Genomic DNA, 25,744 nt, shown 5'->3' with positions numbered 1-25,744 from the left:
AAGAGAGAAGACTCAAATAGACACGATAAAAAACGATGAAAGGGATATCACCACTGACCCCACAGAAATACAAACTACCACCAGAGAATAGTATAAACACCTCTATGCAAATAAACTACAAAATCTAGAAGAAATGGATAAACTCCTGGACACATATACCCTCCCAAGGCTGAACCATGAAGAAGTTGAGTTCCTGAATAGACCAGTAACAAGTTCTGAAATTGAGGTAGCAATTAAGAGCCTACCAACTGAAAAAGTCCAGGACCAGATGGATTCACAGCCGAATTCTACCAGAGGTACAAAGAGGAGCTGGTAACTTTGCCAAACAATTAAAAAGGAGGAACTCCTCCTTTACTCATTTTATGAGGTGAGCATCATCCTTATACCAAAACCTGGCAGAGACACAATAAAAAAGAAAATGTTAGGCCAATATCCCTGATGAATACTGATGCAAAAATCCTCAATAAAATGCTGGCAAACCAAATCCAGCAGCACATCAAAAAGCTTACCCACCACAATCAAGTCGGCTTCATCCCTGGGACGCAAGACTGGTTCAACATATGCAAATCAATAAACACAATCTATCGCATAAACAGAACCAATGACAAAAACCACATGATAATCTCAACAGATACAGAAAAGGCCTTTGATAAAATTCAACATCCCTTCATGCTAAAATCTCTTAATAAACTAAGTATTGATGGAACATATCTCAAAATAATAAGAGCTATTTATGACAAACCCACAGCCAATATCATACTGAATGGGCTAAAGCTGGAAGCATTCCCTTTGAAAACTGGCACAAGACAAGGATACCCTCTCTCACCACTCCTATTCAACAGACTATTGCAAGTTTTGGCCAGGGCAATCAGGCAAGAGAAGGAGGTAAAGCATATTCACATAGGAAGAGAGGAAACCAAATTGTCTGTTTGCAGATGACATGATTCTGTATTTAGAAAACCCCATCATCTCAGCCCAACAACTCCTTAAGCTGATAAGCAACTTCAGCAAGTCTCAGGATACAAAATCAATGTGCAAAAACCACAAGCATTCCTAGACACCAACATTAGACAAGCAGAGAGCCAAATCATGGATGAACTCCCATTCACAATCACTACAAAGAGAATAAAATACCTAGGAATACAGCTAACAAGGGATGTGAAGGACCTCTTCAAGGAGAACTACAAACCACTGCTCAAGGAAATAAGAAAGGACATAAACAAATGGAAAAGCATTCCATGCTCATGGATAGTAAGAATCAATATTATGAAAATGGATATTCTGCTCAAAGTAATTTATAGATTCAATGTTATTCCCATCAAACTACCATTGAGATTCTTCACAGAATTAGAAAAAACTACTTTAAAATTCATATGGAACAAAAAAAGAGCCTGTATAGCCAAGATAATCCTAAGCAAAAAGAACAAAGCTGGAAGCATCATGCTACCTGACTTCAAACTATACTATAAGGCTATAGTAACCAAAATAGCATGGTGCTGGTACCAAAACATACATACAGACCAATGGAACAGAACAGAGACCTCAGAAATAACACCACACATCTACAACCATCTGATCTTTGACAAACCTGACAAAAACAAACAATGGGGAAAGGACTCCCTATTTAATAAATGGTGCTGGGAAAACTGGCTAGCCATATGCAGAAAACTGAAACTGGACCCCTTCCTTACACCTTAGACAAAAATTAACTCAAGATGGATTTAAGACCTAAATGTAAAATCCCAAACCATAAAAACCCTAGAAGAAAATTTAGATAATACCATTCAGGACATAGGCATGGGCAAAGACTTCATGATAAAAATGCAAAAAACAATTGCTGCAAAAGCCAAAATTGACAAGTGGGATCTAATTAAACTAAAGAGCTTCTGCACAGCAAAAGAAACCATCATCAGAGTGAATAGGCAATCTACAGAATGGGAGAAAGTTTTTGCAACCTACCCATCTGACAAAGGTCTAATATCCACAATCTACAAGGAACTTAAACAAATTTACGAGAAAAAAAACAACCCCATCAAAAAGTGGGCAAAGAATATGAATAGACACTTCACAAAAGAAGACATTTATGCAGCCAACAAGCATACAAAAAAAAAAAAAAAAAAAAGCTTAACATCACTGACCATTAGAGAAATGCAAATCAAAACCACAATGATATATCATCTCACACCAGTCAGAATGGCAATTATTAAAAAGTCAGGAAACAATAGATGCTGGTGAGGCTGTGGAGAAACAGGAACGCTTTTACACTGTTGGTGAGAATGTAAATTAGTTCAAAAACTGTGGAAGTCAGTGTGGCGATTCCTCAAAGGATCTAGAATCAGAAATACCATTTAACCCAGCAATCCCATTACTATACCTAAAGCAACATAAATCATTTTACTGTAAAGACACATGCACGCATATGTTTACTGCAGCACTATTTACGATAGCAAAGATATGGAATCAACCCAAATGCCCATCAATGATAGACTGGATAAATAAAATGTGGTATATATGTACCATGGAATACTATGCAGCCATAAAAAGGAATGAGATCATGTCCTTTGCAGGGACAAAGATGAAGCTGGAAGACTTCATCCTCAGTAAACTAACGCAGAAACAGAAAACCAAACACCACATGTTCTCACTCATAAGTGGGAGTTGAACAATGAGAATACAAGGACACAGGGAGGGAAACAACACACACCATGGCCAGTCGGGGGATGTGGGGACAAGAGGAGGAAGAGCATTAGGACAAATAACTAATGCATGTGGGGCTTAAAACCTAGATGCTGGGTTGATAGGTGCAGCAAACCACCATGGCACATGTATACCTACGTAACAAACCTATAAGTTCTGCATTTGTATCTTGGAACTTAAAGTAAAATAAAATAAATAAATAAAAAGGGAAATCTCACGATTGTAGATTTTTATATATATTCTTCACAGAATTTTTAAAAATCAAGGTGAAATGTAAAATTAACCACTTTAAAGTGTACAATTCAATGGCATCTAGTACATTCACAATATTGCACAACTGCCACTTCTATCTAGTTCCAAAACATTTTTGTTGCTGCAAAAGAAAACCCTATATTACTAAAGAGTTATTCTCCACTGCTCCCTTCCCACGTCTCTGGAAAACAGCAATTTGCTTTTTATGTCTGTGGATTTACTTATTTGGATATCTCACACATGAGATGTGACATTTTCTGTCTGTCTTCTCTCACTTAGCGTAATTCAAGGTTCATTCATGTTGTAGCTTGTATCAGTACTTCATTCCTTTTGATGGTTGAGTAACATACATTGTACGTATATACCATGATGCTGATCCATTCATCCACTGATGCATATTTGGATTGTTTCTACCTTTGGCTACTGTGAATAGTGGTGCTCTGTATATTCCTGGGTATGTATTTGAGCTCCTGTTTTCAATTCTTTGGCGCAGATACTTAAAAATGAAATTATTGGATCATATAGCAATTCTATGTTTAACTATTCGACAGTGGCTGTCCTATTTTACATTCCCACCAGCAATGTACAAGAGTTCATATTTTTCCAAATCCTCATTAATACTTGTTAGTTTATTTTTGTTTTTATTATAGCCATCTTAGTGGGTGTAAAATAGTATCTCACTGTGATTTTAATTTGCATTCCCTAATGACTAATGATGCTGAACATCTTTTCATAAGCTAGAGGTCTGTGTATCTTCTTTGAAAAATGTCTACTCAAGTCATTTATTCATTTTTAAATTGGGTTGTCTTTCTGTTGTTCATTTGTAGGAGTTTTTTATATATTCTGGATACTAGATCCTTATCAGATACATGATTTGCAAATATTACCTCCCATTTTGTGGGCTGTCTTTTCATTTTTTTCGTAGTGTCCTTTGATACACAAAGTTAATTTTAATGAAGTTCAAAATATTATTTTGGTTACTGTTGTTCCTCATGGTTTTGGTGTAATAGCTAAGAATCTTTTGCCCAATCTAAGGTCATGAGGATTTTTCCTGTACTCTTTTTCTAAGAGTCTTATAGTTGTAGCTCTTATGTATCTGTAGGTTAGGCTGTTGATTCATTTTGAGTTGATTTTTCTGTATGGTGTGAGGTAGGGCCCAACTTCATTCTTTTGCAGGTAGATATCCAGTTGTCCCAGCACCATTTGCTGAACAGACTATTCTTTCCTAGACTTAGCACCCTTGTTGAAAAGCAATTGGCTATAGATGTATAGGGTTTATTTCTGGACTTTCAATTGTATTACATTGGCCTTTATGTGTATTCCTATGCCAGTATCACAGTGTTTTGATTAATATAGCTTTAGGATGTTTTGAAATTGGGACGTTTGACACTTCCAACTTTGTTCTTCTTTTTCAATATCATTTTGGCTATTCAGGGCCCTTGCACGTCCATGTGAATTTGAGAATTTTCTTTTCCATTTCTGCCCAACAGGCTATTGGAATTTTGTTAAGGATTGTGTTGTATGTGTAGACTGCTTTGGGTAGTACCAATATCTTAACAACATTAAACCTTAATATAGTATATAGAAGAAACATAACTGCTTTTTGTGAGCTGATATTGTATCCTGCAACTTTACTGAATACATGTTATTAGCTCAAGTTTGTTTGCTTTTTATATTTTTTCTGACCCGTTCACTTTCTCTTCTTCTGAGACTCTCAAGTGTGCATTTGTAAACTTGATGATGTTCCGTGGATCTTGTAGGCTCTGTTCATCTTTCTATATTATTTTTTCTTTCTCTTCTTTAGACTGAATAATTCCAACTGTTTATCTTCAAGTTCACTGTTTCTTCTGCCTACTCAACTCTGTTGAACTTCTCTGGTGAATTTTAAATTTTATCTATTATACTTTCCAACTCCAGAATTTCTATTTGTTTCCTTTTTATAATTTCTGTCTCTGTTGATATACTCTATTTGCTCATACATTGTTCTCCTGGTATCCTTCCACCCATGGTTTCCTTTAGCTCTTTGAGCCTATTTAATACAGTTGATTTAAAGTCTTTCTTTGATAAGTCCAATGTCTTAGCTTCCTCAGCAATGGTTTCTGTCAATTTATTTTTGAATAGGCCATACTTTCCTATTTCTTTGTATGCCTTGTCATTTTTTATCAAAAACTGTGCCTTCTGAATATTATAATGTGGTAACTCTGGATATCAGATTCTATCTCCTTCACAGGGTTTTCTGTTGTTGCTTATTTTGGCCCTACTGTTGTCCCTTTAGTGACTTTTGCAAACAATTTTTGCGATGACTCTACTCCTTATTGTGTGTGGTCACTGAAGTCTCTCTTCTGTTATCTCAGTGGTCAGCCAGTGATCTGACAGATTTCATTAAATGCTGAAATTGAGTAACCTCTTTCTTCACTAAGCACTCCTCTTGTAGCTTTAAGTTTTGATTAGACTCTAGAATTCTGAAAAAGATGATTTTGTCATTTTTTGCCAGCTTAATGGTTGCTTCAGTGCAAGGATTGATTCTTAGAGCTTCATACTCTGCTTTTCTGTGATGTCATTTGATAGCAGGAGGTAGCTAACCACTCAGGGGGTTTCTTGGGCATCTGAGAGACCTTGATGGAGGAGCAGACATTCAGAACAGATGTACTGAGCTCTGGTCAAGTAGTCTTAGGGAGGAAAGAGGAAACAGAAAGATCAGCTGGCTCCATGACTTGGGGAGGTAAAAAGGGAGGGGAGATAAACCTCACCCAGGACTGCCTCAGTTGTGGGTTCTCCTGACAAAAGGAACTATGGGTCCCTCATAAAATTCTTATAGCATTTTTATAGATGAGTCTAATTAGGCCTATAGGGATGCAAGGCCACACAGTTAAAGAACTAGACCCCAAACCTAGTTCTCACTCTAAAAGCCAGGCCTTTTCTATTATATTATGTTGTATTTGTTCTAAAGGATTTGATTATTAAATCTGAATGTGGCATGAGTTATCCCATTGATGACCAGAATTGATTAGGCTTATATGACTAGCTAAGCCAGCTTCTTTTCCCTTACCTCTCTTTGTACTTCCCTTTAGGAATTTCATGCTTGGCCAGAGATGACCTTTCCAGAGCGGAGAACTATTCAGAGACTTAGCTGCTTTCTAAATAGACTTATCTCTTCAGGTCCAAGATAACTTTACATGTTGTTTCAAAGGAGGCTTTCACGAATATGACTAATGCTAATTTATAACATGGAATAAGTATAGACTCAAAGATTTCAGTTTCTGAGAAATAGTCTATTAAGATAACTTGTTCTCATGTTGACATAATGCCTCATCATATTTTATTCTACTGAGAAAGCTTTGACATTTTAAAAAGTTATTTTAAAAATTTTCTAAAAACGTAATTAATTCACAAAAGCCTCAAGAGAGGAACACAGACAAAATTAGCCCAGTACCATATGGCAAAACAACTGTAGACACCAAGAACAGCCCAGAAATGGATGGTTCCTGTACCTCAAAACCTAGGGCTTTTATCAGATCAATATGACAAAAGAAAGCCCTACTTTCTATGTACTCAACTACAAATTTAGAACACATGAACAAGAAAGTACTGTTGGCCTGCATTATGGGGATGAATGTAATGACTATTCTCTGTGGGGTTCACATGCCTAAACAAATGTTGCTTTATTTTGAATATCTGCTGGTTTCCAAGAGATTTTCTAAGGCAGAAACCACTGAAGTAATTCAGTGACAAGTTATCATCACAACTAAAGCTGAGCTAAGGAAAAAAGATGAATTAATCCATACCACTTAGCAACAGAATGTGACTTTCTTATCCACAGAACCCAGAAAATGGTAGAGCCAAGGCAGCAACAGAGCAGGAAGACCACTTCACCCTTCTAGAAGCATTCCAGTGAAGTATACTGATAGCTGCAATTTACTTTGAAATGCATAAAAAATGATAGGTGCATAAAGAGATAGGCAGATGAACAGATGTGACAAAATGAGACAGAAAATGTTTATGATGAAATCAAGATAGTGGGCATATGAGTGTTTGTTGTAAAATTCTTTCATTTTGTATATCTGGAAATTTTTCTAATAAAATGTTTTGGGAAAAACATAAAAAGGAAAAGCATTCTAATAGGGCACACAAATAAGATAAACTTGGGAAAGTAGTTTCTTTCTTTCTTTTTTTTTTTTTAAGAGACAGGGTCTTACTCTGTCACCTAGGCTGGATGGAGTGCAGTAGTGTGATCACAGCCCACTGCAGTCTCGACCTCCCAGGCTCAAGCAATCTTCCCATTTCAGCCTCCTGTAGCTGGGACTACAGGCACATGCCACCATGCCGGGCTAATTTTTGTATTTATTTGTAGAGACAGGGTTTCACCATGTTACCAGGCTGGTCTCGAACTCCTGAACTGAACCAATCTGCCAGCCTTGGCCTCCCAAAGTGCTGGGATTACAGCCATGAGCCAACACGCCTGGCCTAGTAGTTTCTTTAAGGATTTAAGAACTCCTCCAGTCTTTAATCACTGTGTCTGTCTCTTCAATGTAAATTAGGCTTATGGCAGACAAATGAATTCTTTCTAGGAAAGTTTCTGTGAGATCATCAATAATTATAATTATATATCTAGGTTTATAAGGAAAATTTAGGGGCTGGGTACAGTGGCTCATGCCTATAATCCCAGCACTCTGGGAAGCTAAGGCGGGAAGACTACTTGAGCCCAAGAGTTCAAGATGAGCCTGGATAACATGGCAAAACCTAGTCTCTACAAAAATACAAAAATTAGCTGGGTATGATGGCATGTGGCTGTAGTCTGAGCCTGAGGTGGGAGGATAGTTTGAGTCCAAGAGGTCGAGGCTGTAGTGAACTATGATTATGCCACTGCACTCTGGGCTGGGGGGGTGGTGGTGGGAGGTGGGACCCACGAAAAAAAAACCTTATCTTTCTTCAACTAAGGCAAAGTGTAAACCTTTAAAAAACAAAAACGCATTATGGCTAACACATCTGTCCAGTCAAATGCAAATATCAACAGCTGCAGCTAGGAGAAAGAGGGGAAGGGGAAGTGGGGGCTCTAACTGGATCTTGACTAATGCATATTTATTCATGGAAAACAACCATGAATCATTTAAAAAGAAGTCAGTCACAGGACTGGCAGAAGAAAGTGTGTGTAACACAGCCAAAGTCTGGTGCAAATAAAAGTAGAGTTGTATTTCCTCACATTCTTCTATAATGACTATAAAGTCTAGCCTCTAAGTACCTCTATTCCTTTGAGCAAAAGATAATTTGGGGCTTATCTTTGGGGTTCATGCCATGCATGCTATTCTCTACACAAAACAGGGAAAACACAGGTGCTTCAGACAAAATCTGGTATCACATTAACACCAAACAAAAGGCAAAACACACACTTATTTTTTCTTAATACTTAAACCATGGTAGGAGCTCATTTTTCTACTGAGTTTCTGGAAGGGCTCATTCTTCCATTTACAAGAGTCAAGTCTGTTTATTCTTTGTGCTCAGGAATAGGACTAGAGTGGGCAGCTATTCCTATCCCAGGAAATAAGTTTTTGAAGAATGGAAAGCAATTTGAATCAGGTCCTAAAACACAGTCTAAAGATAATGGTCTGAGAAGTGTTCACTCTAGATACATTCTGTTAAGAAAATTAGAATAAATAAAGCAGAATCACTTTTTTGGGTGAGCAGAGAAACATACAGCAGGGAGGGTAAAACTGTGGACTTGGAGTCAGGCTGCCTCAGTTTGCATCCTATCTCTGTGCAAGCTCTGCTTATGTTATTGATATTTCAGTTTCCTCATGTTTAAAATAGTGTTAATGATACTGTGGAGATAAAATGAGTTAATACATGTGATGTGCTTAGGACAGTGTCTGGCTGTTAACTGTGTTAGCTGTTATCACCATCCATATCATCAAGCCAACAGAGACATCCAGTGTAATCATAATCACCCCCTCCCACACACACTTATTTAAAACAAAACTAAACAAAAAGGATACAAAAACATATTGACCCTTTTTGAGCCATCTTCCCTTTGATGTTGGTTCTTCAACTCCATTCTTCCTTTTACCACCCAAAGTTTGGAGAGAACCATGTTTGCAATTTTCACTTTCATAGCAATAATTTATAGCCTGGCTTCCATCCAAAATACTCTGCTCTAATTGTTTTAGTTAAAGTCACTAAAGACTTTCTGTTAAATCAAATTATTTATTTTCAGTCTTTATCCTTCTTAATCACTTTTTAGTATTTCACACTGTTTACCCATCCCCACTTTTTGAAATAGCCTCCTTTCTTGGGTTTAACGTGACAACACTTTCTTCCAGTTCTTTTCCTGTCTTCTCCTCCTGACATATCTTCAATGATTCCTGCTTTCTGTCCATCTTTAAAATACTGCCAATCCTAGGTTCTATATTTTATTGCTTTTTTCTTATCAATCTCAAAGGAAGAGACTAGTGGCTTTCACACAATCTAAGGGGTGATGGTGCCCAAGTTTATTCTATTCTAGACCTTGGTCCTGTACAGCATTTCCAACAACTTAGAAAAGTTATCACCTTGGATATCCAACAGAAATCTCAAACTTAAAATGTTTAAAGCTAAATTTATCTCACTTACCTTAATCTATTCGTTCTCTTCCATTTGTCACCACAGTTAATGAAACACCATATCTGTCTGGTCTTCCAAGATAGAAACTTGGGACTTACCCATAATTTCTTCCTCCTTAATCATTACAATTAATTTGTCACAGGTCTTATCAATTATTCTTGAGGAATGTCTCTTAGATATAATCCCTTTCCTCTTTTCCCATTCCACTGTTATTTACAGTGCTGTAATCTTGGAGGGGTTGCTGGTTCACTCTAAGCCTCAGTTTTGTCATCTGTAAAATGAGGATAATAAGAGCATCTACCTGATAGGGTTAAATGGGGAAATGTATGTTAAGTCCTTACTCAGAACCTAGTAAATTCTTAATGAATGATAGCCATATAATTTAGGTTCTCAAGATGTTTTGCTTTTATTTTAATGGATAATCTTGCATCTCTCACATTTCTTCTGTATAAAGCCACCAAATATCTGTATCTGACATGATGATGTCCACCCCTATGCTGCTACCGTTGCATCTCATTAACTCACCCCACCATAATCACCCAGCCTAGTAATGTGTCACTACAGTTCTTGTCAGAGGGGATATACATCCCATAATGTTTAGTAAACGGATTTGTGAATAAAGCTAATATGATTTCCACTCTCAACTGCAGAGAAATGTGTACAGACTTGGTTTTAGTAGAACAGGAAGGCTAGGGGAAGACAGTTAAGGGGGCAAACCCAGTCTTTGAAAATCACTCCTCTGTACTATAATAATAAAAGAAAATGAATCATTTGTTTGCCATCTTTCAGGAATACATTCCCTGTTTAAAGGCTACCATCATAAACAAGAAGACTATTAAATAACAAGAGAGGGAAGAAAAAATGTTTTCCAGGCTCTGTGCATGTCACAGGTAAGACATGGATACTAGCCAAGGCATTGATAATCAGTGAACAGTATTTCCTATAGGAAGCTGGGGGAAGGCGGAAAATGCCTCAGAGTTACTATTTAGAGAGGACAGTATGAATTTTTTTTTTTTTTTTAAGACTCACTTTCATTTAGAAAAGTTATTGAGAAGGCTGGATCCACATCCATCCATTTAGGAACTAAAGTCTTGCTAATGCTACATGTGAAGTTTATTGTTATGTAAACAATGACTCATTTAATTCTTCATTATTGTAAGTACAATATGCATTGGAGCTTACAGAGAACCCAATTCTAACTACCAAGACAGTTACTTTCTAATGAGACACTGGTTTATGTTCTGGTCTGCTCCATCTGTAATATTCTTTTTAAAAATTTGACATGAATTTCCACTTCTGGCCAAGATGGAGTAACCAGGACCAGATTAACCCTCCCACCTAAACAATAAACAAACCTTTACACAAAATATATGAAATAGGTTTTAAGACAGCAGACATAAGGCAATGAAAAACAGTGATTCCTCACAGATGGAAAACAAAAGAGGCAAATCCTGTGACTGCCCACTTATTGCCTTGAAAGCATTTCCAGGCCACAGTGTAAGAAGGGAGATCTCCAGTTTCCAGTTTCACATGTAAGGAGCTTGGAAGTCACCACTTCATCCTAACAACAAGTAAAAACCTGAACAGACTGAAAAATAGCAATTCCAGCAATTCTAGGATCTATAAGAGGTGAGGGCACAGGGCAAACCACTGAGTACAGTCAGGGAGTCACAGCTTACCAGAGTGGAAAATACAGAGCGAGGGTAGGAAAACCTGACTTGCTGGTGACAAACTGCTGGAGGCTCCATGTGGACAAGTCTGAGAGTTAACAACTCCAGGGGCACTCAGAGATGGGGGCCGCCACCATTTTGTGTGACTTACCTCTAAGAGCCCAACCAGGTTCTCACAGTAAATACTGAAGAAAAATCCTCTCAAGCTTCTGGCAGAAGAAGGGGAAAAGTAACCATTTTGAAATATGCCAAAGCACAATGCTCTTAACAAGGCCTCCTTCAGGGGAACCTAGTTCACCAGAGCCCAACCTGCTAGAGTACTAACAGTGCCTAACTGAAGGGAAGCATTCCATGTGGGAGAAGGGAAATATCCAACTCTCTTCCACTGAAGTGGGGAAGGAAAACAATACCTGAGGAACACTTATGAAGCTTATAGTTCAGAGGCACAAGCTCACTAAAAAACTGAGACCCATCTACTGAACCACAGAACGCTTCCTTATCACCACAGCTCACTACCAAATGATTAATACTAAAGGCCCATTTACAGCAGTTCCTTTCACACAGTAGATCATATCCAGCTAACAAGAAAAATGTACAAGGAATACTAAAAGGCAAAGAACACAGCGTGAAGAGACAGGGTGAGCACCAGAACCACACATGGCAGAGATGTAATCCACAGACTGGGAATTTAAAACAACTATGATTAATACGTTAAAGGCGCTAATGGATAAAGTAGACGGCATGCAACAATAGTGGGTAATGTAAGCAAAGAGATGGAAATCCTATGGAAGAACTAAAAAAGAAATGCTAGAGATTAAAAAACACTGCAACAGAAGTGAAGAATGCCTTTAATGGGACTATTAATGGTCTGTATGTGGTCTATTAACAGACAAAATCAGAGTAAAGAATCTCTGATTTTGAGGATGTATCAATAGAAACTTTCAAAACTGAAAAATGAAGAGAATGAAGACTGAAAAAAACCCAGAATAAAATATCCAATGACTGTGGAACAATTACAAAAGGTGTAAATATGCATAATGGGGAATACCAGAAGGAGAAAAAAAGAGAAAAAGGAACAGAATAAATATTTGAAACAATAATGACTGAGAATTTCCCCCAAATTAATATCAGACACCAAACCACAAGATGGTTGGAGAACATCAACTGTAATAAATGCCCCCTAAGCTATACTTAAGCATATCATTTTGAAACTACAGATAAAGAACAAATCATGAAAGAAGTCGGATTATAAAATGGCTCATCTACAGAGGAACAAAGATAAGAATTACATATATGTGACTTCTCAGAAACCATGTAAGCAAGGAGAGAGTGGAGTAAAATATTTAAAACGTTGAGAGAAAACCTCACCAACCTAGAATTCTGTACCTTGAGAAATTATCCTTCAGAAATAAAGGAGAAATAAAGACTTTCTTGGACAAATAAAAATTGAGGAAATTTGTTGCCAGACTTGCCTTGCAAGAAATGTTAAGAAAAATTCTTTAGAGAGGGAAAATAATATAGGTCAGAAACTAAAATCGACATAAAGGAAGGAAAAGCACTAAAGAAGGAATAAGTGAAGGTAAGATAAAAACTTTTATTTTTTTTTTATTCTGAATTGATCTAACAGATAACAATTAGGAACACGGACGGGCATTACACAATGATAAAGGGGTAAATTCTCCAGAAACATATGAAGATCTTTATAGATCTCATATATAGATTTCAACATCCTTTTAACAGAAATAGATCCCACAGGCAGAAAAATCAGTAAGGACACAGTTGAACTCAACAATACCATCAAAAACCTGAATATAACTGACATCCATAGATAACCTTACCCAACAAGAGCAGAATGCACATTCTTTTCAAGTTCACACAGAGTATGTACCAACCAGACCATATTCTGAACCATAAAATAGACCTTAATGAATTTAAAGGAATAGAAAGCATGTAATATCTGCTCTCAGACCACAATGGAATTGTTAGAAATCAATAACAGAAAGCTATCTAGAAAATTCCAAAACACACAGAGATTCAACAATGCAGAGAGAGAACCCAGTCTGAATCTGACATATTCCCTTACTCGAGGAGGTGGGGCTGAGAATCCCAGGAGACCAAGGCAGTGAGAGTTCAAAGGACAGAGTTCTGGGAAGAAGAAAGCTATGCAGAAATAATTCTGGAGATCTGTGGAAATTAACCCTTGAGTAATCAACAGAGTACTTACCAGCATGTGTATGTGAGGAAACTACCCAAGGTTGAGAAAAAGATCTATCCAAGATTAGAAAAAATAGTATCCGCTTCTTACACAGGGCCAGAAATATTGCCTGTTCTTACCAGCCATAATGGAAAAATTTACAGGACATTCGGCCAGGCACAGTGGCTCACTCCTGTAATCCCAGCACTTCGGGAAGCCGAGGCAGGCAGATCACCTGAGGTCAGGAGTTTGAGACCAGCCTGGCCATGGTGAAACCCTGTCTCTACTAAAAATACAAAAACTTAGCCGGGCATGGTGGCACTCACCTGTAGTCCCAGCTACCCAGGAGGCTGAGGCAGGAGAATTGCCTGAGCCCGGGAGATGGAGGCTGCAATGAGCTGAGATCATGCCACTGCACTCCAGCCTGGGCAACAGAGCGAGACTCTGTCTCAAGAAAAAAAAAAAGGAAAAGATAGAAAAGAAAGAAATACACAGGACATTCGGTAGAATACTCAGAAGGGTCTTATTTCAGTAGTAGTAAACCATTAGATCTGGAATACATGCTGCTCTGGTCCTGCTTAACAAATGATTAAGGCAAGACAGAAAACTGATCATATTGTTTGCAAATAACATTTCAGAAAAAAGCTTAAGAATATGTATAAGAATACGAAAATTTCTAACACCCAACAAGCTATAATTCACATCAGATAACCAAAAAGATATTATCAGGCATGCAAAGAGGCAAGAAAATATGATTCATATTTAGGAGAAACAAAATTAATCAACTGAAACTAATAAATAAGACAGATGTTAGAATTAGTAGAGAAATATTTTAAAACAGATTATTACTATATTAAATATGCTCAAAAGGTATGAACATGGAAGCTATAAAGACTCAAACTGAACTTCTAGATATAAAACAAGAACATCTGAAATGAGGCTGGGTGCAGTGACTCACGCCTGTAATTCCAACACTTTGGGACGCCGAGGTGGGCAGATCACCTGAGGTCAGGAGTTTGAGACCAGCCTGGCCAGCATGGCAAAACCCCATCTCTACTAAAAATACAAAAATTAGTCAAGTGTGGTGGCGGGTATGTGTAATCCAGCTACTCGGGAGGCTGAGGCAAGAGAATTGTTTGAACCCAGGAGGCAGAGGTTGCAGTGAGCCGAGATTGCGCCACTGTACTCCAGGCTGGGTGACAGAGCGAGCAAACAAACTCGCTTGTCCATCTCAAAACAAACAAACAAACAAACAAACACACACCCATCTCAAATGAAAAAATACACTAGATAGAATTAGGGACACATTTGACATTACAGAGGAAAAGATGAATGACCTTGAAGACACAGGAATAAAAACTACACAAAATTAAAAACACAGAGAAAAGGACCCTCCAAAATAAAAATAGCATCAGTGAACTGTGAGATAACTCCAAGTGGCCAAATATAGTTGCAAATGCAGTCTCTGAAGGTGGGAGAAAGAAAATATATTTAAAAAACTATGTCTACAAAATTTCCAAATTTGAAGAAAACTATAAGCCCACCGATGCAAGAAGTTCAATAAACCTCAAGTTCAAGAAACATGAAGAAAATGACACTAAGGCACATCAAATTGATTAAAACAGTGATAAAGAGAAAAATCTTAAAAGCAGCTAGAGAAGAAATGACATTAAGTACAGAGGAACAAAGGAAAGAATGACAGCAGATTCCTTGTCACAAATAATACACGTGAGAAGGCAGTGGATTTATAGTTTTAAATTATGGAAAGGAAAAAAAATCTGTCAACTTAGAATTCTTTACCCAGTGAAAACAGCTTTCAAATATTTCAAAAATCATATTAAAATAATGACCTTTACAGACATATAGAGGCTGAATAAATTAATCACTAGCCAATCCATAATGCAAGAAATGTTAAAGTCCTTCAGGCAGAAGGAAAGACACCAGATGGAAATATGGATTAACACAAAGAAATGAAGAGCACCAGAAATGGTAACTGCATGGATAAATATATAAGATTTTTATGTTATTGGTTAAAATTCTTTAAAAGATAACTAACCACTGTATTGTGGGGTATATAACATTTATATAAGTAAAATGTCTGACAACAACAACATAGAGGTTGGGAGGGGACAAACGGAAAAATACATTTTGCAGAAATAAAATAACAGGTCTGAGGCTGTTCCCTTTAGAAAGCTTGCTTACAAGGTTGACTCCTAGCAGGAGTCTGGGAATTTGGATTTCAGGAGGGCTCTTACCATTCCCAGAACAGAATGGCTCATTGTACCTAAACAGTTTGTACAAACAATGTGGTTTACCTGCTCCCCTTCTGGGAGCCTGGAATTCTGGTATGTGTTAGGCAAGGTGGGGGTCTGTATGACCACACCCCAGTAAAAATCTTGGGCAATGAATCACTAATGAGTTTTCCTGGTATACAGTATTTCACACATGTTGTCACAACTAATTGCTGGAAGAACTGAGTGTATGTTGTGTGACTTAACTGGAAGTGGGTACTTGGAAGCTTGGGTCTAATTTCCTCCAGACTTGCACCTTGTGGCTTTTCCCTTTGCTGATCTTCCTTTGTATCCTTTCATTATAATAAAGCATAGCTGTGGTAATGACTACATGTTGAGTCCTGTGAGTCCTCCTAGGGAATCCTTGAACCAAGGGGCACTCCTGACATAATTATTGTAATGGTCTTATACTATACATGAAATGGTATGTCACTTGAGGGTACATTGTAATAAGTTAAACCTACATAGCATACATCAAACAGTGAACAAAAAATAAAGAGTACAGCTAATTAAGGAGATAAAAATATACTCATACAAATAATCAAAATGTGGTAGTGAAATAAAGAAAAGCAGGATGAGAACAAGGAACAGACACGAAAAATGAAAAGCAAATAGCAAGAAGATAGTTTAAACCTCCCCTAATTAAAAAAAGTAAATGATCTAAATTTCAATTAGAAGCCAAAGACAGATTGGATAAAAAGCAAGACCCATCACTATGATGTTAATAAGAAGCTCATTGTAAATATAAATATACAAATTGGCTAAAATTAAAGGCATGGACAAAGATAAGTAATATATGCTAACACAAATAATGGAAAGGTGGAGTGGTTTTTATTATTAGACAAAGTAATTTCAGAGCAAAGAACATCATCAAGGATAAAAAAAAGGTCATTTCCTAATGATCACTGGGTCAATGCATCAAGAATACCTAACAGTCCTAAATACACACTCTAATAACAAAACTCCAAAGACAAAGAGCAAAAACTACAAGGAGTAATACAGAAATCCAAAAAATCCATTTTTGCAGTTAAAGATTTCAGTCTCTCTGTTCTAATGATTAAGGGAACAAGTAGAGAGAAAATCAGCAAGGACATAAAAGTCTTGAAAAAAACAATTTGACCTATTTGATATTTATAGAACTGTCTACTGTAAAATAGCAAATTCTTTTCAATTGCATATGAAACATTTATGAAGACAGACTGTATCTTGGGCCGTAAAAAATTCTATATAAATTTAAGAGAAATCATGTCATACAAAGCATGTTCTTTGACAACAGTGAAATTAAATTTGGAATCGATAGCAGAAATATATCTGGAAGTTCCCTAGAAGTAAATATATGTAAGTCAAAGAAAAAGCCAAAAGACAAATTAGAAAGTATTTTCAATGGAATGCAAATGAAATGCTTTAAAAAAAATGTAAAGAGGGAATACTTTCCCATTACCATGATACTAAAACCAGACAAAGACATTAAAAAAACTCTAGAAACCAATATCACTTATGAACATAAATGCAAAAGAGTATATACAAAATTGCAGCAAATTGAATCCATCAACATATTAAAAAGTCATGACCAAGTAGGTTTTCTCTTAGGAATGTGAAGTTAGATTCAAATATCAATCAGTGTGTTTTGCAATATTTTAACTAAAAAAGAAAAATATAATTTCTATTGATGTTGAGGAATTCTGACAAAATCCAATATAAATTCCTGATTGAAAAAAAATTATCAACAAACTAACAACAGCAGAGAACTTCCTTAACCTGATACAGAACATCTACGGAGAACATACTGACATATCTAATGGTGAAAGACTGAACGCTTTCCACCTAAGATCAAGAAAAAGCAAGAATTTCTGCTCTGTTTCTACTCAACATTGTATTAGTTCTAGTCAGAGTAGCAAGGCAAGAAAAAGGAAGAACTAAGATTATCTTTATTTACAGACAACATGATCATCTATGCAGAAAATCTTACTGAATCTATAAAAAAGCCATTAGAACTAATACGTGAGTTTAGCAAGGTTTTAGGATACAAGAGCAATATGGTAAAAATCAATTGTACTTCTATATATTGGCAATGAACAATTAGAAATCAAGCTAAAAGCAACATCATTTACAATAGCATAAGAAATATGAAATACTGAAGGATAAGTATAAAAGATTTTCAATATTTATACACTGAAAGCTAGAAAATATAGCTGATAGAAATTAAGTAAGGTCCACATGAATGCAGAGATATACTATATGGGTTGGAAGATTCAATACTGATAAGTTGATTTCCCCCCAAATTATCTATCTTTTCCCCCCAAATTGATCTGTCTGTCTGTCCGTCCATCCGTCCATCCATTCATCCATCCATCCATCCATCCATCCATCCATCCATCCATCCATCCATCCATCATCCATCCATCCATCCAATCTCCATAAAAACTCTAGCAGTTTTTTTTTTTGGTAGAAATTTACAAGGCTTCACAAAGAAATGTAAAGACTCTAGAATAGCTGAAATAACTCTAAAAAAGAAGACTAGAGGGTTGACATGATTTCAAGATATATTATAAAGCTACAGTAATAAAGTATGTTATTAGTATCAATATAGAATATTATATAAGTAAAACAGAAGTCCAGAAATAGAACTATGTATCTCTGGATGAATACTTTTTAATAAAGGTGCAAAAGGAATCCAATAGATGAATAGTCTTTACAACAAATGGTGCGGGAACAACTAGGTATCTGTATCTTCCCCTCCAAGAAGAAAAAACCGAAAAGAAAAAGAATGTTGACACATATCTTGCATCATATACAAAAATTTACTCAAAATCAGATACCTAAATGTAAAACATAAAACTACAGAATTTTTAGGAGAAAATATCTGTGTCCTTTGATTAGTCAGAGAAATCTTAAACACAACACAAAAAGGCCAGTCCTCTAAGACATAAATTCACAAGTTGGACATCTAAAAACTTCTGTCTTCAAAAGACACTGTTAAGAGAATGAAAAGAGAAGCCATAAACGAAGAAAAAATATTTGTAAATCAAGTATCTGTTAAAGGACGTGTATCCGAACTAGATAAAAAACTTTCAAAATGTAAAGAAGATATTCAGATAGCAAATAGGCACACAAGATTATCAATATCAGTTACTAGTGAAATCCAAATTAAAGGCACAATGAGACATCACTACACAGTAGCAGAATATCAACAGTTTAGAAGATTGACCATACTATGTACTGACAAGAATGAGAAGGAACTGAAACTCTCATACATGGATAGTGAGAACAAAAATGATACAACCACTTTTGAATATAATTTTGCAATTTCTTAAAAAGTTAAACATATACCTGTCAGATGATCTACCCATCTACTCTTAAATACTTGATAGAATTCAATGGTGAAACCATTTGATCATGAAGTTTTATTTGTTGGATGATTTTTGATAGCAGGTTCAATTTCTCAAAGGAAATAGAGACCCTGAGATATTTTATTTCACCTTGTGTTAGTTTTGGTTAAGTTGTGCTTTTCAAGAAATTTGTTATTTTCATCTAAGTTGTTGCAATTATTGGCATTTATAACATCTCTTATATTTTCTTATTATACTTTCTATGTCTGTAGAATGTGTAGTGATATCTCCTCTTTCATTCCTGATATTAGTAATTTGTGTTTTGTCCCATTTTTCTTAAGCAATATTAAGATTCATAGATTTTATTTATGGGCTTCATAAATTTTGTTTTTTCAAATAACGAATTTTGGCTTCGTTCATTATTGCTAACGTTTGTCTATCTCCTACTCCACTGATTTCTGCTCTTATCTTTATTATAATATTTCCTTCCTTTTTACTAACATTCTTGGTGTAGTAGTTTCTTAGGGCTGCCATAACAAATTACCACTAACTTTGTGGCTTAAAACAACCAAATTTTATTTTCTCACAGTTCTGGAGGCTAAAAGTCCAAAATCAAGGTGTCCCTATGGCCATGCTTCCTCTGAGGCTCAAGAAGTTTTCCCCCGCTTCCTAGTTTCTAGTGGCTTCTAGAAATTCATGGTGTTTTTTGGCTTATATAGCTGTATCACTCCAACTTCTGCCTCCAAATTCACATGGCCCCTTCCTTGTGTACTTCTGTGTGACTTCTCTTCTTTTTAAAAAATACCGTCATTGGATTTAGGGCTCACCCTAATTTAGTGTGATCTCATTTTAATTTAATTATACCTGCAAGGTCTTATTTCCAAAAAGGTCACGTTCTTAGATTCTGGATGGACATGAATTTTTGGGGTACATTATTCAATTACACTGGGTTTAACATATACATTTTAGAACCTCTGGATTCTGTTATGTTCCTCTCAAGTATGCTGATTTTTGTTCACGTTAACTTAGTTGGGCTCAAATTCTCCTCGGTTATAATAAGCAGCTGAAATACCTAAGTTCTTTCAGCTTCTGGGTTTTTCTTTATTTGCAGAGCTTATTAGGATTTCTTCTATACATATATGGTCCAGTAGTCAGCCAAGGATCTGGGGCAGGGCTTACACACACATTTTGGGATCCAACGCCTCTGCAGCTCCCTTTCTTTTAGAATTTCCTTGCTAACTTTCCAGGGTTCTGCCAGCTTTGGGATTCTGTCCTTTGATACTTCAAGTAAGTAAAGCTGTGGCTTTCTGCCACCTGAAGCCACCACAGATTGGAAAGAGTCCTTAAGCAAAATGCCACAAACTTGAAAATATACTGGTTTTGGTCCCTATATTCCAAATGTAAACTCACTTCCCACTTCCATCTGCCTTTTGCCACTCTCCAGTGCCTTCAAATAGTTATTTTTTGTATTTGGTTCATATTTCATAATTGTTATCCATGGAAGGCTTAGTCTAACCAGGCAATTCTTCCATTAACAAAAGCTGGAATTCAGACATGCTGTTTTTATTATGGCTTTAAAATGCTTTAGTAAAGTGTGTATTCATTTGCCAGGCCATAGGTGCCAGATGATGATTTTACCTCATTAACTCTGATAGGAATATTTTTAGCTTAAAAATTCTCAGCAACTAGTTCTTACAGTACAGTCAGTACAGCTACCTATTTATAGGTAGGTGTTAGCCAAGGTAAAAAGACCTACTGAAGTTCCAGAAGCAATCAGCAGAACAACCTGTCCCTATAGATCAGTATTACATAAAATCGACCTAGCAATCTTTCTAACCCTATCAGATTTCTGCTAATAAATACAATCAAAGAGGTAACAGACGTATTTAAACAAGTCTTTTTTAGTGAAAAGAAAAAAGGGAGAAAACAAGAACAAAAGAGACTAAGCTAGGAGATAGATATTTTCATCATATCTTAGTAATTAATTACTACAGAGGATGGTGGGAAGGACTCTTAAAAAAGCAACTCTTTTAAAAAGAGGAGGGAAAAGATCAACCTTCACTATTAGCAGATGTCCTCAATAATTAAGAATATACGATATTTACTTGGCAGCCTACAGTCTATTCTATATAGAGATTAGATCAATACCTAAACTAAACTAAAATAAATTAGGTTTTACTTTTTTACCCAACGATTAAAAAACATATCTGGGGTTTGGTTTTTATTTTAACTATTTAGACTGAAAAGTACATTTCATCCTGAGATTTGGCAAATCTTTGAAATCTGAGAGTGTAACAGAGAATCATGGAGAGGGTAAGAGAGAAATGACTAAGGTAGATCTGGATTCTAGTTCAAAGTTTATTATTCTATTACCCTGGGCAAGTGGAATTAACTGCTTTTGGAGGCAGTTTCATTAAATGTGAAACAAAGGACTTGGATGAAATCTTTAAGATTCTTTCTTAGTGCTAAAAAAAGATTTACGTGAATCAGATTTTGAACATATGAGAACTGAGTGATACTGACTACAACCTAACAATGACTCAAATGTTATTTCCCTTGCTCCCTCACAGAAGCCCTTTGCCACTTCATTTCTCCCCACTTCCCCATTATCCTCTGTAAAAAACAGGATCAATGAAGTCAGGCATGTGTCTGAAAAGAACTCTCTAGAGCTGATGATGATTCTCAATCTAAGACCTTTCTAGAACTTGATCTAAAACTTTTATCTCACTCATAGGACACCGGGGAAAAAAAGTTAAAAATGGCGGGGGTGAGGGGACTCCTTGGGAACAATCAGTTTATTTTTGAAAACACTATGTTCCTTGTTGAGGTGTCCTTTCTGTATAGTGCTCACCAACGAGGATTGCTGCGCCCAGTCTAAGACTTTCAGTCCTCTGAAAACATTATGTGATATGACATGTGCTATATAAAAGCATGGGGTTTCATGAGTTTAGTATTTCCTAGCAAGGCTTAGGGCTTTTTAATTTTACTAGATCAGCTACTCTCTCTATATATCTTAATTTGCCTCTCCTTTGGGTCACAATCCTCTGTTTCTAATTTATAGCCACTAGGATCATTTAACCACAAGTATTATATCATGGTAGGTTATATGCTCAGACATACCAACTGTGTGACCTTTTGCAAATTACTTAACTCCTCTCTCCATGTTGATTTTGTTACTCTGTAAGAGGGGATACATATACCTCATGGGGCTGTCATGATAATGCAGTTATTAGTATGAAACCTGGTACATAGTAAACGCTCAATAAATGCTAGTGATGATCATGCTTTCATACTGTCTTCCCATTCTTGATGTCAAATTCTGTTCAAGTCTTTTCACTTTACACATTTCTCAATCACTTTCAGGAGTCTTGGCAGCATCATGGACTTACCATTACCTTCACATTTCAGTGCCATCTGTTGCCTACCCCTGATGTTTGTTCTTCCATAGGGGGAGAGGCTAATTAAAACACAAATCTACCCTCTTAAATTTTTAAGTGAATAGTACAGCATGGTTAACTATAAGCACAATGTTGTATAGCAGACCTTTAGAACTTTTTCAACTTTCATGATTGATACTTTATACCTATTGAACAGGAACTCCCCATTTCCTCCTTCTCCCAGCTCCTGGCAACCACTATTCTACTTTCTATTCTGATGGCTACTTTAGATGCCTCATATAAGAGGAATCATGCCATATTTGTCCTTTTGTGACTGGCTTACTTCATTTAGCAGAATGTTCTCAAGTTTCATTCATATTGTAGCACATTACAGGATCTCTTTTCCATTGATATATAGACCACATTTTCTTGATCCATTCATCCTTTAATACTTAGGTAGTTTGTCTCTTGGCGATTGTGAATAATGCTACAATAAACATAGGAGTGAAAATATCTCTTTGAGACCCTGATTTCAGTTCTTTTGGATAAATACCCAGAAGTGGGATTGCTGGATCATATGGTAGTTCTACTTTAAATAACTGATGAACCTCCATACTGTTTTCCACAGCAACTGCACCATTTTACATTCCCACCAACAGTGTATGGGGTTTCGATTTCTCTACATCCTCACCAAAACTTGTTACTGTCTTTTTTTTTTTTAAATAATGGCCATGTTAACAGGTGTGAGGTACTATCTCATTATGGTTTTGATTTGCATTTCCCTGACAATTAGTGATATTGAACATTTTTTCATATACCTATTGGCTATTTGTATGTCTTCTTGAAGAAATGTCTATGTAAATCCTTTGTCCATTTTTTTTTTTTTGAGATGGAGTCTTGCTCTGTCGCCCAGGCTGGAGTGTAGTGGCGCGATCTTGGCTCATTGCAAGCTCCACCTCCCAGGTTCACACCATTGTCCTGCCTCAGCCTCCCCAGTAGCTGGGACTACAGGCGCCTGCCACCACGCCCGGCTAATTTTTTGTAATTTTAGTAGAGACGGGGTTCCACCGAGTTAGCCAGGATGGTCTCGATCTCCTCCTAACCTTGTGATCCGCCCGCCTCGGCCTCCCAAAGTGCTGGGATTATAGGCGTGAGCCACTGCGCCGGGCCCCTTTGTCCATTTTTAAACATTGTTTTGTTGCTATTGAGTTGTAGGAGTTTCTTATATATTCTGGATATTAACTCCTATCAGATATATGGTTTGAAAATACTTTCTCCTATTCCACAGGTTGCCTTGTCACTCTATTACTTCTCCTTGTCTTTCTCTTTTTTTTTTTTTTTTTTAAGACAGGTCCTCATTCTGTCACCCACGCTGGAGTGTGGTGACATGATCATAGCTCACTGAAGCTGTAGCCTTGGACTCAAGTGATCCTCCTGAGTAGCTGGGACTACAGGCATGTACCACTGTGCATGGCTAATTTTTAAAGTTTCTGTAAAGACAGGTCTCACTATGTTGCCCAGGCTAGTCTCAAATTCCTGGCCTCAAGTGATCCTCCTGCCTCAGCCTCCCAAAGTGTTGGGAATACAGGCATGATCCACTGTACCCAGCCTGTTACCTCTTTTTAAGTACTAAAAATACTGATGCCAAATACTGATGACTCATCTGGCATAGAAATAATTTTAGTCTTTGTTTTTTACTGAACTAATAAAATTCACTAAGCATTGTGCTGGCATGTTCTTATACATTATCTTACTATCTCTGTTCCTTTAGTTCTTTTCCATTACATGTTCTATTTCATTGTCCATCTGGCAGTGTCTATTCTGTAAAAATTTTTTTTTAGCTTTTCTTAAGTATTAACAGAGTTAATTTTAAAGGTAACAAATTGTAACTTATTTTCTTCAAAATTGCTTTTAAATGTTGGTAATTTCTATTCCTGCATACTAACTTTAACAAGGATGCTGGCAATGATGACTATAAGACAGAGAAATGACATGATTCTGAGCTACATTTTAGAAAGATTACTTTGGCAGCCAGGCATTAGACTGATTAGACGACAGAAAGACCAGAGAAGCAGAAAAGATAACTGTTGAGTCCCTGGCTTAATACCGGGGTGATGAAATAATCTGTACAACAAACCCCTGAGACACACGTTTACTTATGTAACGAACCTTCACATGCACCCTGGAAACTAAAATAAAAGTTAAAAAAAAAAAAAAAAAAAAAAACAGAAAACAACAACAACAACAACAACAACAAAGAAGAAGATAGAAAGACCAGAGGAGGGAGGCAAGTTAATTAGCAATATTGAGAATGGAGAATATAGAAAGAATGTGAGAAACTCTGTGAGAGCTGGACCCTCAGGGTCTGGTCCTGACTGGATATAGGAGATAATGTAGATGGTGATTTAAAGCTCAAATGAAAGGAAAACTGAGGTACTATTAAGGAAGAGAGGAGTTGAAGCTGGTCTGGGTGAATGAACCATCAGGTATCCTCTCTGACCACAGCTCCTGCTGAAATATTCAACAGTCTTTGCCATCTCCAATACCGCAGAATACAGGGTATCTACCATAAGCCAATGTACTGCTATGATTGTATTACTGATTGCTTTTTATATTATGTTGTCTACGACATAGTTTCCTTATTACCACTACCTAAAGAGTTGTGAGGATTAAATAAGAATATGTTTAAAGCTCTAAGCACTGTGCCCACAAAGAGTAAGAACTCCAGTAAATGCATGCTATCACTTTTATACCTTTTGAAGAGTGTCTCACTGTTAACATTTGTCTTAGTGTTTTACAAAGTCCATTGCCTTCTATTAATGGGGGGATAAAAAAGGGGGAAGGTTTATTTTACTCTGAAAAAATTCTTACTTTGAATCTTTGAATAACTTGCATATTAAATTTCAGCTTTCTGACATTGGTCTTATGGGAAAACATTTGTTGAGAAAAATCTGGAGTCACTGCTGAGTGGAATTTTCAGAAACGGAACAAAGATCTTTGGAGAACATTTAACAAAAAAAAAAAAAGGGAAAACCCAATTCTCTCAGAGGTTGTCATTTTTTTATACGCTTCCTCACATTTAATACCTCAAAATGTAGAGAAAACATAAAACAGTAAAGCTTTTAAAATAGGAAATACTTGATAAAATATTTATAACTATGTCAATACAGTTGTCTTAAGTTTTGTGCTCCTAGAGTGCTGGCTTTTAAGGTGATATACAACATTTATTTTTGGGAATATCAAAACTGGCTATTTTAATTCATTGAAATTTAAGATAAAACATTTTAAAGTGAACTCTCATTGATGAAATAGCCTTTCATTGTGGCCCTACAAATGAAAT

At 36.5% G+C, this 25,744-nt stretch overlaps 1 protein-coding gene and 1 long non-coding RNA gene across 18 annotated transcripts in view; one reads left to right on the top strand and one right to left on the bottom strand.

The window, feature by feature from the left end:
• The window catches only part of LOC105483054 (tetratricopeptide repeat, ankyrin repeat and coiled-coil containing 2), a 475,702-nt gene that overhangs the window by 130,584 nt on the left and 319,374 nt on the right, over positions 1 to 25,744 (bottom strand). The window lies entirely within an intron of this gene.
• LOC105483051 (uncharacterized) overlaps positions 1 to 25,744 on the top strand; it is a 136,611-nt gene that overhangs the window by 31,845 nt on the left and 79,022 nt on the right. For all 4 annotated transcript variants that reach the window (XR_011615936.1, XR_988000.3, XR_011615935.1 and 1 more), the window contains exon 3: positions 10,333 to 10,433. This is a non-coding gene — a long non-coding RNA (uncharacterized lncRNA). The remainder of the gene's footprint in view (positions 1 to 10,332; positions 10,434 to 25,744) is intronic.

This window comes from Macaca nemestrina, chromosome 17, assembly GCF_043159975.1.
Source record: "Macaca nemestrina isolate mMacNem1 chromosome 17, mMacNem.hap1, whole genome shotgun sequence".
NCBI lineage: Eukaryota > Metazoa > Chordata > Mammalia > Primates > Cercopithecidae > Macaca > Macaca nemestrina.
This window is presented reverse-complemented; position numbering and strand designations above follow the sequence as displayed.